The sequence below is a fragment of the Vombatus ursinus genome, unplaced genomic scaffold (genome assembly GCF_900497805.2).
Source record: "Vombatus ursinus unplaced genomic scaffold, bare-nosed wombat genome assembly UNPS02014782.1, whole genome shotgun sequence".
Classification (NCBI taxonomy): domain Eukaryota; kingdom Metazoa; phylum Chordata; class Mammalia; order Diprotodontia; family Vombatidae; genus Vombatus; species Vombatus ursinus.
Window position 1 is genome coordinate 1674079 of NW_020954560.1, and position 20842 is coordinate 1694920.

A 20842-nucleotide genomic window follows, 5' to 3' on the forward strand; every position below is an offset into this window, starting at 1 on the left:
CACACAGGGACTATTTCTTCATAAATAGTATGCATGTGTGAAGAATATACAAATGCAAATGTAATATTACTGGCAGGGCAGGGACACCTCTGAAACATGGGGTTGGGATAGAAGCTCAAGTAACCTGTTCTGCTGCCCCCCAGCAAGGCAAATTTCCCACTAGCCACTGTCCTACCTACAGGCCAATCCCCCTAAGCTTCTCTGTCCTAGGGAGTCCTTAAACAGTATTGAAGGATACCCTTTCACATATGCACACACATAGCACACTTCCCCTATAAGGGCCAAAGTCTTTTCACTAGAGAGGTCTAGCATACTCTGAAGAGAAGACCTAGCCTCTAGTTCAGAATCCACAACTCCATGTCCTTTTCTGACTTTCTTGCCTCTGCTTGGCTAGGTATTTTCTAATTAATTGCAGGGGCTCTGTTGGAATGGTCTGAAGAATCTTCAAGTCTGGTACCACAAAAGAGATCAGGAACCTTCTTTCAGGGATCTCTCTTTTTCCTCATTCTCTTCATTCTGGACCTGGAGTCCTTGGGTTGGGGAAGCAGAAGGTGTTTCTTTCCCGTAAATGTTTCCAAGAATCTGCCGCCCAGGCTGCTGTAGAGAAAAACTGAAGGGGCAAAAATCAAGCTGAGAATTAGCCGGTCGGAGGGAGGAAGAGAGCTTTGAAGGTGTCACAGAAATGCATCCCGTCGGGCTAAATAAAAAATTAACCCTGGTGTTAAAGGTAGTCGCAAGGACTTCTTCTCTCTCTTCCCCTTTCCCTCCTCTTCCCCTTTCCAGACTCCCTGCAGGTAACCACATCTCCTCAGCTAATGAGCCTGCAACCTTAGAAAGAACAGCCCCTGTGCCAGAGGCCAAGGGCCCCCTGCAGTGAGTGGGAAGTCGTGACCTTGCACTTTGCCTAATTCTGATGACCGATTAGTCGAAGTAGCTTGGAGTTTGTGGAAAGGCAACCAGCCTTGGAGTTTCCACAGCTGTAAAATGAAAGATACTAACATTTATTTCACCAGGGCTGTTGGGAAAGATGCCCTGGGTAAACCTTAAAGTGTTATATATACATGAGTAATCATGGGTGAATCAAAGATTTGTACACCAGAGAGGTACTTTTGTGAATGACTCCCTCGGAAGTCGTTATCTAGTTGAGAGAATGGAAAATCCTAACTTAGTATCGGAGCATGCTTTAAGACTAAACGGTCCTCTTTCCTACTAGGGGATGACAGGATACAAAAGAGATAAAACCCTGAGAGCAACCTGCCAGGTCCTCCGCGCCTTGCTACCTCCCTCCCTGAGGTTCTCTGGGGAAAGATTTACCAGGCGGCCCTAACAAAACAAAACGGAAAGAAAGCTCAGAACAGCGCTGTGATATTTACTCAGCTACTCTCCCTCCCTTTTCCCTTCCCCACAGCGTGATATACAGCCCAGAAACCGAAAATGCTGAGCAGGAGACCCTGAAATCCGTGGAATAAGTGGGGTCGTTAATCACCTCGCAGAAACAGGCCAGGCTTGGCATGGGGAAGAAGGAGGTAAGGGTTGGGGAGGGGGTGGGGAGAGAAGGACAGGAAGAATGTGCACGTGCGCGTGCAGGTGTGAACCTGGATTGTGTGCACTGTATGTGGAAGCGTGCAGAGGTTGGAAGGGGTTGTACGGTTATTTGGTCTGTTCCTTGACCCGAATCTTTTCAGAAAAATACGTTCTCAAAGCTGGGAGGGATTTGGGAAGGAGAACTGGCCCTTCAGTCCCCTTATTAAAAGCTGAAACTGTTTTCCCTGGGCACAGAAGAGGAAAAAAAGGCAGAGTATATACCGATAGCTCACGAATCCTCCCAGAGCCCCAGAATCCTGCCAGAAGTTCTAGAGCCCTCCTCAGTCTTAGGTAGGGAGACTCGAAGGCAGATGTGCACGCTGGGCAGGTGAGACTCGGGGAAAGCGGCTCAGTATGGGCTCTGCTAGTGTCCTGTGGCACTGGGGTAGGGCTGGCGGTGAAGGAGATCAGTTCAATCGCAACCGCAAAAAGAGAGGCAGCTCAGGAACGGTAGCACACTAGGTGCAGGGGAAGCACAGGCAACGCATAGAGGAGAACTCGAGTTTTTATTAGGGACAAGGGTTTCTCTTAATGGAAAGCAGGATCGCTCTCTCTAAATATCCTTCGACACACCCACTGTCCCCTCTTACCCTCCCCAGTATTTTATTTCGTGCCGAATTCCCTATAGGAAGCGATGAGTAGACTTGGCTCGATCGGCTTAGTTGGGCCTATATGTTGATCAGATTCTTGCTCCTTCGCTCAGCCTGAACTGGGTGTAGCTCCCAGTGCCACCGAGGGCTCTGCTCTCTTTCCGCCACAGACAAACCAATAACTGACCCCGACAGTTTGAGAGCACACCTCCCCCTGCCCTGCTTTGCCCTGCCCAGTCCTGTCCTCCCCGGCCCAGCCTCTGGCTGCCCGGCTGGAGGCAGTAGGCCCAAGGAGGCGTAGATCAGAGAGCTGAAGCCTGAACCACACCCCAAATCCTGGTGATTTCAGTCAGCCCCAGGAACTGTTTGGGGAAACATTTGTTTAGAAGTTTTTCAAACAATGGCAAGTTCATACTTTCCCTGGACAATCTCTACGGGAGCTGAAGCTGGGCGAAGCACACAGCTGTTTCCCCAAATCTGTTTCCCCCTCGATCTGTTCTCTCAGCAGTAGAGAGAGAAGGGGAGCGTCTAAATTGCACTTTCCACTTTAACCAGAGAACGCGGAAACTTCTCCCGCCACCTCTCCTGCTGCCTGGGTGAGGTGAGACATTGCTAGTATAAGGCCGGGGACAGATCGCTAACTTCTCTGTTGTTGGATAGCAATGGCCGACAGAAATGTGACAAGGATAAAGATGGTGGTGGTGGTGGTGGTGATGATGATGATGATGATGGTGATGATGAGGATACGGAGGGAGGGGGAGAGAGAAGGGAAAAGAAAAGGAGAGGGGAAGGAGGAGAGGGGGCAATTAAGAGGATCTTATTCCCACCTCAAGCTCCGCTGGAAGGAGCTGGGCAGATCTATCCCGGTCCATTGTTTCCTATTCTCCCTTGACAAGGAAGTCCTCTAACAGTTCATCAAATTACAGAATCAGTAGGGACAAATTAAAATCAACAAAGTCATGGAAAGGACACTGGATTTGGGAACAGAGGACCCGGATTTAACTATTTATCTGTTTTTGACCTTGGCCAAATCAATTCTACCGCTCTGAGCCTCAGTTTTTTCATCTGTAAAATGAAGGGGTTGATTAAACTGTATGACCTCTAAAGCCCCTTCCAGTTCTAGGTCTTCTATCCTATCTACAAGCAGGGGAATGGTAGTACTTGTCATTTCAGCGGAGCCCCTCCTTCGCTTCGTAGGGTTCAGCTCTCAGGGGCGGGCATTCAGCGTGCTTCAGTATAGAATGTGCTTGTGTGGGTTTAGCCAGGTTACTACCGCTTTAGAGACAGGCTTTCTGAGAAACCAAAGGAAAGAGTGGCCGTTTCTGTACATCTGTTATTCATCTATGCATCTCCTCTTTCATGCCATCTTTGCCTATTCTTCCCAGCCGGGATGAGACAGCAAAGGACCGATACACAAACCACTTTAAAAATAATCCTTATCGATGAGGCTTCTTTCGGGGATGATAACCTTAAAAACAGCCAAACCTTACCTCATCGCCTCTCCTAGTTGTCGCGGCTGAGGACCCATAGCCTTTGGAAGTTTCCTTTCCCCGAGTAGTGGCTCTATCCCTCGGCCTTCACTCCAGGGTTTATGCCCATAAGGAGCTTCAGCCTTTGTAAGCACGGTCCTGTGGAAAAAACTTTGGCTCCTGGTTCAGAAGACGGGGGGTCAAATCCCATCTCTCTTCCTTCCTTGTTATGTAGCTTGGAGCAAATCGTTTCATTTTTCTGAGCCTCAGTAGCTTCATTTATACGAAAAGGGGGCTAGACTAGATAGTCCCTAAGGCTTCTTCCAAATTCTATTATCTCCACTCCAGTAAATAACTTAATAATTTAGATAATTTAATAAATTAGATCTTAGACCAGATTCTGCCAAAACTGCTCAGTCACATAGGAATAATTTAAACACACACACACACACACACACACACACACACACACACGCTTCCTCCTCCCCCCAAAGAAATCCAAATGCTGAAGCTTCCGAATTATCCGGATTCTTGTACCTTCACTTCACTTTGAGTTGAGTAGATCTGACCTTATCTGGTGAGCAATGGGAGACTGGAAAAAGTCCTATCTACCGTGATAAAGGTGAGTTTTGAGGATGCAAGGAACAACTGCTACTTATTATTACTGCTTTTATCTCTGTTAATACAGATTTGGCGGGGGGGGACTAGTTTGTGTCTCCTAAGAGACCGATCTTTTTCTCGCTCCCTTTTATGCCCACCTCTGCTCACTTTGCCTCTTCCCTCAGTTCACTCATTCCAGAGGATAGAAGTCACCTGTCCTTCTAAGACTCCAAGGGGTTACGGGGCTGCGGGAGAATAGATGGTGCAAGTTTATAACAGGTTTCTTCCCTGGAGGAAAACCCCCAGGCCTATTGTTTTCCTCTTAGACGCCGACCCGAGAGATTCAGAGGAGGGGAAGTTAAAATATACAAGACAAAAATTCATTGTTAAGGAACACTTTGAAGTTGGACAACTGTGGCTGCTTCAATTTTCCCCCTCCTCTCCTCCTCCTCCTCCTCTTTCTCCCCCTCCCCTGGGTCCTCCAGATGCACCAGAAATCCTTACTTTGATCTTGCAAAGCAACAATTGATATTTTTTAATTTAAAAAAATGATTGGATAGGGAGGAAATAATAGTAACCATGCAGGCTGGGGCACTCCGGAATCGGTTCTCCTGGGCGGGGGCGGGGTGGGGGGCGCCGAACCAGTGAGGGATTTTCTCTTCAGCTTAATTGAGAGACCTGAGGCGAGGGTTTTCCACCCCAAAGAAATGTTTCTAGGCTGGATAGGAACATCTGCTCGGGGGCTCGTTTTACATAAATTCTTGTTCGCAAAGATTTTTTTTTCCTCTCTACTTTTCGTCCCCTTGACAGGACACTTTGGTCTGACTCAAACAAGGAAGTAAGGGTGTGTGTGTGTGTGTGTGTGTGTGTGTGTTGGCGGCGGGGTTGAAGTGCGAGACAGTAAGAAGGTTCCTCAATGCTTGGCATTTAATGTATACATTGTCTCCTGTCGCTCCCCATCCCTTCCACCCTCTGCTCCATGCCCGGGCTTGAGAAGAGATTTTGAGAATCAGAAGAAAGAGGGCCAGAGGGAGACGTAGACACCACTATTCCCCACTTATCTCTACTTCAATAAATGATGTCCTTCTGTCTCTCACTCTACAAAAGAGGGAGAGGGAACTAAGTTGTATATTCTGACCAAAGAGCGATGTCAGCACGTTTCCTCTTTTCCTGGATCTCGCCCTCTGTTTTGGAGCTCAGGGAGTTACTGAAATAAGACAGATGTGCAACCTTTCCCGGCGCTTTTGGGATCAGTCTAATAACGCCAAATTGGATTGGGATTAGGGAGAATATTAAAACCACGTAGAGAGTGACACTTATACCCCTCGCTTTCCACCGCCAACCACTCCCATTCCCACTCCTGGAGCCTTTCTCTTAATCTCCTCCAGGATACTAACCTTTTGCCTCTGCCTTTACAGATCCTGGTAAAATCTTCTAGGTGATCGAATCTAGTCAGAGTTGTCCCTTACCTGTTCTCCTCCTGACCAACTCATCACCTTTCTTATCTTCTTACCGTTCATAAAGTCATAATGCGTATTCCGCTCATGTAACTCTGCCTTTTACTCTCTAGAGTCAACTGAGGCACCCTGACTAGGTGATAGTGGGGGTGGTGAGAGAGGGAAAGAGAGAACATTAATGGGCACACCTTTCTCTACTATGAATAGAAGGATAAGCTCTCAAGAAATCTTGGAGGTGTTAATAAAGACTGCAGCAGTAGCATCAATATAGGGAATATCATGCCAGGGAAAGCTCAGGAGAAAAATTGCTTTGGGCCCTTAAAGCTCTATTATTAATATGTTGCTATTTTCCAAAGTAATATAATTAATACATCTTCATGCTATGATTGCTTTATTAAATTTCTTAGAGCAATTTGGTTTTAACATATATACATGAAGACCAGCTACAGAGTATTTTAAAATTATTTTTATTGAGATGACAATCTGGCTCTTATTTCAGGTTTTTATTATTGATACAGAGTAGTTCCCTTAAGTATTCAATTTTCTGTGGTATGCTCCGTTTCTATAACTTTGACTTTTTACTCAATAAACTCTTTGCCAGCAGGATCCGCAAATCCCCTGCATTGACCTATTAGGAGTGGCAAAAAAAGAATGTAGAGCTGGGGCTAAAGTCATTTGCTGCCTCTTGGAAAGGACTGGGGAGTAAACTGACTTTTCAGAAACTCTCTCTCTCTCTCTCTCTCTCTCTCTCTCTCTCTCTCTCTCTCTCTCCTTTCTTATTCTTACTTTCCTTTTTCCCCCTCTTCCTTTTCAATTACTGTTTCATGGTCCTCCTGAATTTGTGGTCTCCAAGAGCAGTGGAGCCCACTAGCCCCTAAGGAACCTTGAGAGCCTCACAAGAATTTTCAGTTTCCAGAAAACTAAGTCAAGCACTGAGTCTGCTTTTTTGTTCAGAAATAACAGAGACAGACTCAGCCATTGTGAGGCCAGGGAAAGATTTCACTCAGGAAAAAAGAAGCCAAAGAGAGCCAAAGACCAAGAAACTCTTTACTTGAGGAATAGATCAGAAAACATGTTCTCCGGGGCCCAAGGTATATACCCTTAAATAACAGACAGGCACACTTACAACTTTTTTCATCCCCCTTTACTGCTTGATCACATACATCACACACACACACACACAACACACACCCACACCCACACCCACACACACCTCTTCCATTCATTGCATTCAACTTCAGGGGAAGTGGGATTAAAAGAAAAGCAAAGAAAAAGCACAGACTGGCAAAAAAGATGGAAATGGAAGACTGATTGTAAGAGGAAGCTGTGGCATTGAGACGCTCTGAGGAAGAAGGTAAAGAAAGTTGAAATCCACATTGTAAGGTAGAGATCAGGAACTGGAGGTAAAAAATGGCTAGAACTTGATACTGAAAGGTCTTTGAGAAGACATACATAAGGGTTTGGGTGCCTATAGAACATATTAAAGAAATTCTGCACAGCAAGAGAATGTCTTGAAAAACATTTTAATGTAATGTTTGCACTGAGTAAACCTGCAAGTAATGCTGGATTTGCCATCAGAGCAAAAGAAAAAAAATAGCAGAAAAGCAAACTGTGCCAACATTCCACTGTGAAACCCAGTCAGGAAAAGAGGGAGGAAAGTGTGTATGGGGGTAGATCTTGGTTTTCTCTCTCAACTTGTTTCTATATTTTTCTATCCCTTTTCCTCCTTGCCTGGGTACCAACCCATAAGTGAAAAATATCTGGGTTCTAGCTCTGGCTTCAACACTAACTCATTATGTGTTCTTGGGGAATCATTTATCCATTCTTTGTCCGAGTTTCCTTATCTGTAAAATGAAGTAGTTGAACTAGACAAAATGATTTCTCTAATTCTTGCAAAAATTTCAAACCAATAAAGCTCATCTTTAGGCCTTTGAATGTTGTACCCCTTTTCCTCAGGCAGCCAATAACATGGTAAACTTTTATTCCCCATCCCTACCTGCTCCCCATAAACACTTCCTTGGGATCCTTTATTCATACAGAGGTGTAAGTGGTTGATAATGTATGATTTATATGATTACCTCTTGGGGTATGTGTTAATTTTTAAACGGGTCAGAACTCTAAAGTAAAGGAATAATACCATGTACTGCCAATTAATTGTGGGGGAAACAAAAGAAATATTTGTATTAATTCATTCAATATGTATTTATGGAGTGTATATAAGGCACTGTACTGGGAGCTGAGGAAGATACAGACAACAATTTTTCATGTAGCCCAGAGAGAGCTTTCAGTGTAGTAGAAGAGAGAAGGAAAACACACCAAAGCTATAATAAAAGGCAGAGTGTGATAAATTTTTAAGAAAGTTAGGAACAAAGTGTTACAGGATTTCAGCAGAATGAGAGATCATTTAAAGCTCCCTGGGAAAGGTTGCATTTGAACTAGATCTTAAAAGATGGATAAAAAGAGATGGAGCTGGAAATGTCATTTTAAGGTGAAGGACTGATATAAACAAAGGCATAAAAGGGTGAAAAGCAGGACATTTGAAAGCTTCAAATAGCTGAAGTTTAGTGGTAGACGGTAATGTTTAATGATAGATGGTAAGTAGTGAAATATCAGGATGAAAAGGTTGTCTAGTCTCAGACTGCAGAGGACATTAAATACCAGGCTCAGATTTTGAATGTTTTTGAGAAAAGGGTAACATCATCAGAGCTATACATTACAAAAGTCAAATCTGTCTCCAATGGACTGGAGAAGGAGCAGAAGGGAGAGAAATAAAATAAGATGCATTTTTAAAGGCCAGATCAAAAAACTAATGAAAAAAGCTAATGAGATCTAAACTTAGGTTGGTGACAGTAGGAACGGAGAGAGAATAGGTGCACAATTTTATGGAGGACTGCTGGATAGGACTTTTATGACATGAAGGTTAAGAAACAAGGCAGATCAAAACCTCAGGATGTTGGAATTGGAAGGTGATCTAGTCCAAATCAATAACTGCACAAAAAGCCAAAGATGAATTTGATATTTCCAACTTTATTGACTCAAAGAGGAAAACCAGAAAGTAGAGTTGATTTGGGAAAGGAGATGTTGAAGATAAGTTTGCCTTGGCCATTTTTGATTTAGGCTTAGGCTTTAGAGGAATTTTTAGATATAAACATATGTGGAAATAATAATAGCTAAGAATAATGCCATTTTGACATTTACAAAATATTTTATATACATTATCTTGTTGAAGCCTGACAACAGCTCCCTAAAGTAGATACGAACTAAAGATGCTATTTTTGAGAAGGTGAATGGCCTAGTAGGTATGAGCCTAGTAGGGAAGACTGGAGTTCAGATTTTATCTCCAATATTTGTCAGTGTCATGACTGTAGACAAGTCACTTAGCATTCTGAATCTAGTTTATTCATCTGTAAAATTCAGATAATAATGCTTTTAGTATCCTTCTCATAGGGTTGTTGTGAAGCTCAAATGAGAATCTCTGTAAATTGTCCTGCAAACCCTATTGGACTATTGTGCCATTATTATCGCCATTTAACAGGTGAGAAGACTGAGCTTAAGTCACTTGCCTTTAGCCACAGAGCTATAGTCTGAAGCAACACAGTTTGAATCTGAGTCTTGCAGACTCCCTAGTCCAGCACTCTTTCCTCCAGACCACAATCATAGATAGGCTCATAGATCTGCAACTGGATGTGACCTTAGAGGACATTTAGTCCAACTTCTAGATTGTACAGATGAGGAAATGAAGTCTAAAGAGTTTAATGACTTGCTCGTGATCTTAAAGGTAGTAATGATTTTCCAAGTGTACTAAAGTCTTCAAGAAAATAAGAAGCTGAATTCATAGTCATTTGAATAATCTCCATATGGCATCTTCTGTTGGGAAGCTTATAGTTGGATTGGATAGACAAAACAAAGATTTATGAAACTACAATATAAGAAGAATAAATTGCTATGGTACTGATAATCTGCCACAGAGGATGGCTTCTGGCACAGTGGTGTTGGAGTTTAAGTAGGGAGACTTTCATTCAAATCCTGCCTCTGATATTTACCTCTAGTGTGAGCAGAGGCAAGTAATTTAGTTTTTCCAAACCTCAGGTTGGAATTGATGTGGTCATCAAATAGGAGCTATTATTATTGCGTGGTGGAGAGAGAATTGACCTAAAGTTGTGTTTTTTAACACAAGATCAATTTATTATTTACATTACAGATAGGCTGTTGGAAAGGATTACGTTTACATTGCAAATGGAGGGCAACTCAAATACTACTCTAGTAATCTAGCTATTAGATGCTAAGGGTCTGTACTAGAATGGTGGTAGGAGAACTGAGAGAAAAGTCTCAATACTGAAGAAATTTGAAAGAAGAAACTACAGGCATTGGTAACAAATTTAATATATCAGTAAAAGAGAGAGGGAGGCCAAGATTTATAGCCCGGTACACAGAAGAAACAGTGGTGCCATTGACAGGAATAGGCTAATTGGGAAGGGGAGAGTGTTAAGGAGTTGGGAAAAAAGCAATGAATTCAGTTTTGTATGTGTTGACTTTTAAAGACATCAGAATAGAGTTGTCTTGTGGTCAGGTTTAAATGTGGGGTTAGAATGAAGATGAAAAGGTTTAGGGCTAGAGAAGCAGATTTGGTTATCTTCCACATGGAAGTCGTAGTTGAAGCCATGATAGTAGGTGAATTAGCCAAGGAAATGAACATAGACAGAGAAGACACAGCTCTGGGAATTTCTCACAGTTTGACAATGAAAGAAATTAGAGACACTGGAAGGTAACTAGAAAATAGCAGTTTCAGTATCATTAGCTGTAGTTTCTTTAGCATTTAAAATTTTTTAAAGCACTTTACATGTGTTAGTTTATTTGTTCTCAGCGACTCTATGGGGGGGGTGTCCTACAGGTAATATTATCCCCATTTTACAGATGAAGAAGCTGAGGTTAAATGAAGCTTGCTCATGGTCACACAGTGTAAGAGCCAGGATAATGGGGACAATATTGTAGTTTTTGTCTAGAGGTTATTGGGAAAGTTCTTCGTCAACTAAAAATGAGATTTATTATAAGGTGTGGGATTCAAATGAAGGATTTTTTAAATTGTTTGTTTTTAAGATAGCATATTCCAAAGCTGAAGACAAATACCATATGGAATGGAAGAGATCGAAGATGCTAGGTTGTAAAGGGATTCATTTGACAGTAGGTATTTGAAAGAAGGTCTTCTTACTCTGGGGCCAGCATCTTTCCACTGTACCAGGATGCTTTTATCTGGAAGGGCTGAGAGGATGAGATGATAGATTTCGGAATAGTGATAAGTTGAGGTGAAGATAAGGGCACATAAGGAAGCTTATTCTAAATGAAGCTCTATCAGTAGGATTTCCTATGTTAGTCAGAGGAAAAGAGAAGTCTGAAGACTTTCTTGCTTTCTTTAAAAAACCCACCAAGTAAGCAATAGCCTACTCCACCCTGCCTAAGGTCTGTCTGCCTCCAAGACCAGCCCAAAATCTGGTGGAAGCACTGTACACTAGGGGATGACAACCTCCCAACTGAAAATTACTATTCTGTTATTCTTGGTGGTATTCTGCAATAAAGATGACATTACATCTTGAGCTGAAATTCAGATACTCTGCCTCCACTCCCATTCCAGCCAGGACCAACTTTCCTACCTTCCCTGTCAAGTCAAAAAGACTCATCTCTTCACACTGAACCAAAAAAAAAAAATCACCCCCTTTTCTCCTAAGGGCCTGTCTTCTGAATTTCACCGAGATGGAACGTTTTGAGGTAATCTCTGCTATTCTCATTTCTTATCTAGGGTAAGAACAAGGTTGGGGATTAGCCATTGCACTCTTCTCTAGGATGATATAGGGAGTTCAGAGAGCCATGGCACTTGTTTCTTTTTAGGGTGAAGATTCCAGCTATCACACGTATATCTTCTTCCCGTGCCCTACTTTAATTATCATAATATTTCAGGCCAATGTCTTTGTTAGGGCCTGAAGTATTGGAGCATTTCGTCAATGGTCACTTGTCACATATAGACACAGCTAGAAAGAAAATGGCTTCTGTCTGAATTTGCCAATGGACAATTTATTTATTTATTTATTGGTGAGATATTTGCAGTGGATTGGTGCAAACGTATGTGAGAAAGACAGAGATTAGCAAGTAGGCAGGCAGACAAATATACATATAGATACCCAGGAAAGAAACTGTTAAGATCAGATGCCAACCTTTGCAGAAGGGCTATTACTATCTGTTCCCGCTTTGTCGGAGCTAAGTTAGGTCTCTTTACCTTTTTTTCAATGATCTGGGTTGACAAGTGGCTGTCCTGGTTCGCTTATTCTCTTGCATGAGAGATTATAAAGACTCTTTTGGCCAAATCGAGAACAATGCATATTGGAACCGGTGAAGTAGCTGGTCTGAGATAAATCGTTTAGAAAATAATTTAACTTCAGTGGTTCAAAATACCTATGATTTCGGGGCGGGGGGGGCGCCTGCCGGACAGGCACAGATTGCAAGCCCTTAGCAGAAGGTCTTGGGGTGTTACTTTGGCCGAAAATGTCTTGACCTGGTGGCCAAATGTCGGTGGTGCTGAGCTTGTCCGTACTTAACTAATCTGGTTCTTGCAGGACAGATTCCTAGTTCTCCGCCATCCAAGCCACCCTTCCGAGCTTGGTAGGCTCTAATACAACTCCACTCGTCCCCACCACCCCACTCAAGTCTACAGAAAATCAAGGTCACTTCTAAGCAGCGATGAGCCATTGAAGAACTTTCTAGGAGGATGAAACAAACTAGAATGAGGGCTGGACGGGAATCGACTTTTATTTGAAGGAAATTCATTTCTCCTTCATTTATTTATCTTTCTGAAAGACCCTGGAAAATTTCTGAGTCGAATCTATAACAATAACTAACATTTATATGACGCTGCAAGTCTTGCAAAACATGTGTATGTGTACACATATATGTACATATAAAATTTTATACGCACAACAATCCTAACTATTATTAGCTTCATTTTCCAGCTGAATAAATGGTGACTCGGGTTAATTAACTTATTCAAGGTCATACAGTTAGTGCCTGTGGCGATTCAAACTCAGGACTTCTTGTCTCCAGGACCCGCAGTCTATCCACTATGTACCTAGCAGTCTCTAGTTCTGTCTGTTTCTGTTGTCCAGTTGTGTCTGTTTCTTCTTGACCCCGTGGACCGTACTGTCTATGGGGTTTTCTTGGAGAAGATACTGGAATAGTTTGCCATTTCATTCTCCAGTGGATTAAGTCGAACAGAAGTTAAGTGACCTGCTTAGGGTCACACAGCTAGTAAGTGTCTTAGACTCGATTTGAACTCAGGTCTTCCTGACTCCAGGCCCAACACTCGATACACTGAGTCACCTCATAGCTTCTGTCTGTCATCAGGGACAATTCATTTCATATTTGCTTTTCATGCCTCGATTAATATTTAGTCCAAAACCTATATATCCTCCAGCAGCTTTTTGGGGCCTCTGATACTGGAAATAAATAATGAAAACAAACACCAGTTTCTATTCATGTTCTAAGAAGTGGATTGACTTCTCTCTACTTGAAGCCTAACTGGCTGGACATGAGAACTCGTGGGACTCATCTGACCCGACAAAACTTCCCATTTTCCTCTGTCCACCAGCTCGAGAAGACGTTAGTGGATAGTCCTGCTTCTCTCTAGAACAGGGATTCTTAACTTGAGATCCATGGATCCTTGCAGTTAGATTTTAGAGGGGACCTGAATTTGGATGAGGAAAAAATTGTTTATAATCGGTTTCCTGTGAATTTTGTATCATGCGTTTATATGTGTGTGTATACATACATACATGCATAAGTATATGTGTATGTATGTATGTGTGTATATGTAAATATATACATATATATACACATATATATATATATACATGTATATAATTTTCCTGAGAAGGGATCCAGGAAACTGATTAAGGGGGTACATGGCACACAGAAAAGTGAAGAAACCTGGTTCTCGATGTGCATTTTCACCCATGACTTTCAGATTTGCTCTGCCCTCATAGGTTTTTTTAGCCTAGCACGGAGGAGTGGGGTATGGGAGCAGCAGAAAAAAAGAGGGGTGATAGCGGAAAACAGTGGCTTCCCCTAACTATAGAGTAACTGGAAAACGTCCTTTAGCTTTTTAGATCCTATGTCCCAATTTGGAAGTATTGAGACTCAGTATGCAGCACAGATGTGCACACACATCTACGCTGCCACGATTACCCCTAATGATACAAGGCCCCAGGTTCCTTGATAAGGCAGCTTATTGGGGGTCCAGGGACTCTCTCTGTCCACCGGACTTTGACCTGGTCTTCTCTGGAAGGCAAGATCATTAGGATGCAAAATGTGCTCAAAAGCAAAAGAAAACCGATTTCTTCCTCCTTAAATGAATACAATTCAAATAATTGTCCCTTTCACTTAGAGGTGTCTGGTTGGGGATTTGGGTTTGTTGCGAAAACTCAGGTGTGCACAGCATGCTATCGAGGGGGCACAGGCGTACGTACCCGGTACGTTTCACTTCCGTGATGCTGTTTCATTAACGACAAGTGAAATGCAACAACACCTGGCAAGAACCACCATACGAAGGTTGCAAAACTTCAGGTTTATGATGAGTAGGTAGGTGCAGCTCTTTGCCTCTGTTAGAATTTGTCATTCATCCTCCATTCAGCACTCCCCCCTCCACTTTCTCTTTCAGAATTCTCTCTCTCTCTCTCTCTCTCTCTCTCTCTCTCTCTCTCTCTCTCTCTCTCTCTCTCTCTCGCCATTCAGACATCAGCTCTTTGCTTTTTTTCTTCCTGAAGTAACGATTTTATGTAATACTTCCTCTCCACGGAAAAACAAATACAGGCGATTAACTTTAGCAAAACACCTGCAAACAGGGAGAGAAAGACTTGCTTTTCCTTGGCAGTGGACTGGGGTGTGTATGTAGAAAGTAAAGAAAATCCGAAGCCTCTTTAACGCCCTGGATCCTCTCCCATTCCTCCCAGGAACTCTCTGTTGCGACCCCAGTTCCCCCTATTTCTTTACTTCCCTTTCCTCACAGTACCCATGGGGTGGGAGGGGAAGAAGAAAGGATTTTGCGGTTGTCTTGCTGGGCGCCTCCCTGCCTTTCTATCCCGGATTCTCAGTTCCCTTGGGTTTTGGGGAACGCTCCAGGGTTGCGCTGGCCCTGATGGCTGCTTCCTTTTCCACATTCATGGCCCGCGTTGACCAACTCCCGCTATGGACAGGGTGCCTCTTCAGCCCGCCATCCTGTCTTCCCTTTTAGCTAACTCCAGACATGGACTTTCCTGGGGGCGCTAGGCCGCAGGTAGGATTACTCAAATCTCTGGTCTTCTTCTCAGGCACTTCGATTCTCCACAGGTAGCTCTTCTTGCAAAGGAATTCAGCCAGAAGAATCTGGTCTCCATCACCTCCTCAAGGCAAGAGGGGAGTGCAAGAAAGTTGGGGGCAGGGTGAGTGTGTGGCAGGATGTGTATGAATGTGTTTCCTTCAGTCTTGAGTGTGTGTACGTGTGAGAGCGAGAGAGAATATAATTTTACACACTCTCATAATATGTATGTGCTTATACAACACATGTGTAGATGTGTATATGCGTGTGGGCCCTTGTGCACTCACATTTGTAGGAGTACGTGGAGGTGAGTGCGTTTCTCTGTGTTTCTTGGAGCAGGAGCGTTTTCCCAAATGGCATTACGAATCAGGCGGCAGTTAAAAACTTTACGAAAACTCATAGTGAGTTTAAGCAGGTTTGGGGAAAATGCAGATGTTCTGCAGACTGGGCTGGTCTGTAGCCCTTAACAGCGGAAAGCACTGGGTGTCCACCACTTTGTACTCTGTCCCGGGCGCTCCTGCATAGCAGTGTGTGTGTTGTGTGTTGGGATGGAGGAAGGAGCGAGTGCTTTGCGCTTTGCCTCTGACTTGGGGCCGCCCTCCCTTCGCTGTTGCCCCTCTACCTCCGCAGCTGCCTCCTCGAGCCTCGCGTAGGAGTGCAGGCGAGCTCTAAACATCTTTTAGTACTGGTTCCATTTTCTCGTTTCCTGCGAAGAGGTTCAGTCAGAGAGCCGAGCCTTCCGCCGGTTCAGCTCTAGGACTCAGGGCCAGAGGCTGGGGGTTGGGGCAAGTTCACTGTCTCCGCCAAGGTTTGGGGTGGGGTTAGTGAAGGGAGGTGGATTGGGGGGGGTGGGGTGGAGGAGATGATGCTTTGAAGTTTGAGGCCAAGAGAAGGTTTTGTGGTTGCGGGATTCAGGGAACGAAATTTCCTTTCTTTACCTGGGCCCAACTGAGCCCTGGCGTTGTTCTTACAAAGGTCCTCTTTGTTAAGGGGCAAAACCTGAAGATTGAGAACCAACCACGAACCAGAGTTCGGTCAGTGCCCAAGGACTGATTCCCTTCCCAACCCCCACCCCGGCACCCTCCACCCGGCCCGCGCACTGCGTGGCCATAGCCAGGGAAGGCTAGGAAACCGGGTGGCTCGTTTTTATAGTCCAAGTGCATAATCGGGTTCCCCCTTACATCCCCCTTTCCCTCCCCACTCCCCACCTTGCCAGAAAGAAAGCAGATAAATTTATGAAGGGAGAGCTAAGAGAATAATTACAGGGTGAAGGTAGTTAAATTTTATTTCGAGTCCCAAAGGCGAAACCTGACATTTTATTGCAAACATCTGGAAGAACTGCAAGACTGGCACGCTGCTAGTTTAAAATAAAAACAAAAGATTTTATTTCGCGCAACAACAAAAAATAATAATTAAAGAAACCTCGCCCAGAGCGGTCCGCAGTTAAAATAAAGCGGGAGTGGGTCGTGAACAGGCAACAACGCGTGACTAGTTCTCAGCACACCGCAAACCCTTGAGCGCAAGTTACTGAGAAGCATCTGCGAAAGTGTGGGCTGCAGGGCGAAATTTGGGACAAGCAAGGTTGGAAGGCGTCCTGAGAAATTGGCTGCTTTGTTCACGTACCTCAACCCCTACCTAGACCTGAGAGGCCTTCATTCTCTTTTGCGGTGGTGCGTTATCCAGTTCTCTCTCTATTGCTTCTGGATTTGACTTAGGGCTGCTCTATCGCCATAGTAGGAAAGGCTCCCAAGGAGAGAAGTTTGTCTCCTTTCCTCAAGTGATTTCATCCGTAATGTTTTATCTCTGCCAGTCAACAGAAAATGCAATAAATTGCAGCCCCTCCCCCATATGTGATTATCATGTGTTTGAGGGGGTAACCTACCGCTCCACACCCACCACTATTTTAAACTTTGTTTTCAATTATTAGCTCAAAAACCCAAAGTCAAACCCGGACGGGGTCAGGTCACCTTGATGTTGTTATATTCCAATTATTGCTCGGGGGTGGGGTGGTGAGTGAGTATATATAAGGGCTGGGATATTTCCGAGAGTGTTTGTGATTGTACTTTCTGTCCTGGGTAGGAGAAAAGTCACTTCCTTTTCTTTAGTCAATAACTTGTCTGGATAAGCTCTAATCACGTTGACCTCCCTGTCTCTTCCTGCCGCTTCCCAGCCCTTTCCTCTTCTCATTGCTCCTTCTCATTCTCTTCTTCTTTCCCGAACTGGTAGCTGGTTTGACATCTCCTTACTCCAAGATCGAAAACAAATCTGCCCCCAAACTACTGACTCCTACACTTAGGCCAGGCTCTCACTCCCATATTTGTCCTAGTCAATTACCTTCTGAGCTGAAATGTACAGTTTCAGTCTCAGCCCCAGGGGCAGTGTTAATGTCCTAACAGTGACTGGAGTGTATCAGAAGGCATCGATTAATCAGTTCTGGGATTATCCCAGTTTTGAATTGTGTTCCTTGCCTCTTCCCTCAGCATGGCCCACAAATCTCAGTTGATTAAAAGTAACGGAGGAGGGAGATAGAGACAGAGAGAGAGGAGAAACAGAGGTCGAGCAGATAGAAAGAAAGGCAGAAAAGTCCCTTCCAGTCTGCAAAGAAAAAAAAAAGAGGCCAAAATAGGCTACACCCACAGGCACACACATTTCACTCAAATCTACACACAAATAAAAGCACCCTTTCTATTCTCATCACTGCCTAGCCCCAGTAACACACCACTCACAAAGGCATCACACAGTCATATATGCTTCATCATATTTTAGGCAGAAAATACCTACCTATCTACCTCTCAGCTCCTACTTCTCATTTATGTCTAGCAAAACTATCCCAGGTGAGAGTTTCCCGTAGTTTTTCGAATGACTGGGCATCTATGTCAGCCTAGATATATTATAGTATAATCATAAAAAGGAATGGAAAGAGTCCCTCTCTTCTTGGGCCCAGGGCCCAGAGAGTAGGGAGTGTGTGTGTGTGTGTGTGTGTGTGTGTGTGTGTGTGTGTGTGCAGACACGCATTTCCACGTGGCACAGCTCACTCAAGTATCGGAACATGTGCACAGATGATCTGCATTGTATGTATTGGATATACACACACATGCCTGTGTTGTGTTGGCCTCTGGACCAGTGTTCCAGGTAAGTGTACTTATTTATTCTTCTTGCTTATCTATTACGTTGTCTGCCTGCAACCCTGAGTGTACTGCCTTCATGTGCCTCTAATGAAATGTGGAGCAGACGCTGGTCAGAAAGCTGAACAAGATTGCACTTGAGAAAGAATTGCTTCCCGTTCCCCTCCCCCCCCCTTTCCTTTCCCTTGAACCAGAGAATCCAGACGAAGAAACTAGCTAGGTGCGGGAGTGTCTGCAGTCTAACTCATCTCCTAGGCTTTCCCCGCCCCCTTCCAGGGGCTGGGGCTTCTCGGCTCCAAGACTTGGTTGTTTTATGCACCTTCAGGGAGAGTGAAAGGGGGTTGAAATTTTCCTTCAGGGTTTGTGTGTCTAAGGTGAAGGGATGGGAGGCCAAAAACTCCTGGAGGGCCTTCCGAGGCTGAGGGAACTCGTAGGAGTCCCTAGATAGCCCTGAGAAGTTAGCTTTCACATTTCCAAGCAGTTTTGGGTAGGTCTTGATGCCTACTGTTGAATACCTAGAAGAACCGAAAAGAGGGCCAATGAAGCTAAAGAGGTCCAGTATTGCTTATGATATCTATCCATCGCAGTACTTTGGAATTAACAGGAGAGAAAAATACTGACAAAGGGAAGGATGTTGTTGACTGTAGCTTGCGCGTTCTTTGCACCTCAGCATCGGGGGGGCTCACTCCCCAAGACTCGCCGAGTGACCTTACCCAGGGCATCGCAACTCTGGGAAAGGTAGTGAGTGAGCGGCCTGAGGCCCAAGACACAAACACCTTCTCAACTGCAACTTCCACCAGCCCAGACCTCAGGCCTCCAAGCTAGCAGTCTTGGGGGAGGGGAAGGAGAAGGGGCTTCAGGAAATGGTATCTGTGCCACCCAGCACTCACACATATGGCCTGAAGCGAGGCCTAGTCGGGTCTGGTCTTCCCTTCCTGTTCAGCCTTCGGTTCCTGTAGTCTTCGATCTTCCAAATGCAGCTGCAGTCTGAGAGAAGAGGCTTCTTGCCTTCGGGTTTCCAGTTCTTCCGCAGAAATGCCTCGGTAAAAATCAGGCAGGGTCTCTTTGTAAGGCGGTCCAGCAGGCCATGATACTAGGCGACAATGCGAATTCCTTTTTTCACTGTGAAATGCTATGATCAGAGAGACTCCAGTATGCCAGTCTTTCCCCATTTGACAGACAGCCTGTCTTCACATTCCTTGTCTTTTCCTGCAGAAAACCTATTGGTCTAGGTTGGTCTGTCATTCAGTAAGTCGAGCCTATACACTTGTCCAGCTGTCTGCCTTTCTGTCTGTCTTCCTTTGAGAACTAGGCCTGACAAAGATTATGAAATCTCTCTAATAATCATCTACTGCTGTAACTTATTTGTTCCCGAGGAATCAGATTCTTACGATTCTTCCTTGTTGCTAGAGCAAGTTGAGGTTTCTCAATTCCTTGGGTCCAGTTAGCAAACGCTAATCGTTGGGGGTTTCTGGCATCATCTCTAAGGGATTCAATGTCAGTCTTTTATCTCAAACAGCAGGGCGTAAGAAGGTAAAACCAAGTTCAGGAAAGAGAAGTGGCCCTTCTCTCTCTCTCTCTCTCTCTCTCTCTCTCTCTCTCTCTCTCTCTCTTTCTCGTCGGGGGGAGTCGTTAAACTTAACTTGTTGTAACTTAAAACTGCTTTAAGAAATTAACGGAGTGTGAAGTAGGGAGGAAACTCCAAAAGGGCTTTCTCTGCTGAAGGGAAGAGAAGGGAAAGGAAAGGAAGAAAAGGAAAAGAAAGGGAAGAAAAAAGAAGCACCCTCCCTGAAGAATTTAGATCCCGTCCTGACCACCCCCCCATTTCCCTGTTCTCTCTCCAAGGAGAAGCTTCCGAGCAAAGTTCGGAGGGCTCTCTAGCTAGGCCCCCAACACATAAAGAAAAAGCGGGCTTGTGCCGTGGGTGCTGGGGGAACTGCTGCGCAGAACTCTCCAAGGGCCTCAGCTTGGTCTCTGAGGCTCTCCCCTCCCCAAAAGCCCCCAGGCCCCATTCAGAAAGCGCAAGCTGTGGGCAAGAGAACAGTCTCAAATTCGTTTTCTTCATGGTAAAAAGTGTATGGGCTTTTGTTGAGACAGGTACATTGGGTGGTAAGAAAGGGATTTTTATTAAATTTTTGAAGATTTTTAATAGTAAAGGTGTTGGGGGCAGCAAGGATTAGACCAAAAGGAGATTTAAAACAAAATAACTAATGAAATGCCGGGGCTGCCTGCTCTAAATACAGAGTTTCGCTACTTCTGTTGGGGGGGGGGCAAGTGGAGGTGTAGCTCAGTGCTCATCATTTAAAGACACTTCGCAAATCCTACAACATACTTTGACAAGGTCATTATCAACTACCTGGGAGTCATCTTAGACACTTAGCTGAATTAGAAAGAAATGGTTTTGAACTTGGGGTTTGGGGAAACTTCATTTTTCGACCCTAAGGTTGCACTAGGTTTAGGTTTCCCCTTCCCGTCTCGCCTGCCCAATTTAAGTGGGATCCGGGGTGACAAGGGTTAACGTCGAGGCTAACTAAGGAGAGATAAATAGGCCCAAGTTCTTGCCCCCTAGCCTCAGTCTCTCCCACTTTCTCATTGGACAACAGCTTTGGGGTTTCTCCTGTTCCCTCTTCCCCTATTGGTCGGGGGCTTGCTTTTTTTCTTTTCTTTTCTTTTCTCTCTC

At 44.4% G+C, this 20842-nt stretch overlaps 1 protein-coding gene across 1 annotated transcript in view; it reads left to right on the forward strand.

Moving 5' to 3' along the window:
- The first annotated feature begins 14934 nt into the window (after nt 1–14934).
- The window catches only part of TBX15 (T-box 15), a 152957-nt gene continuing 147049 nt past the window's right edge, over nt 14935–20842 (forward strand). The window contains exon 1 of the mRNA XM_027866767.1: nt 14935–15016. The gene's annotated coding sequence lies outside the window, so the exon portion shown is untranslated. The remainder of the gene's footprint in view (nt 15017–20842) is intronic.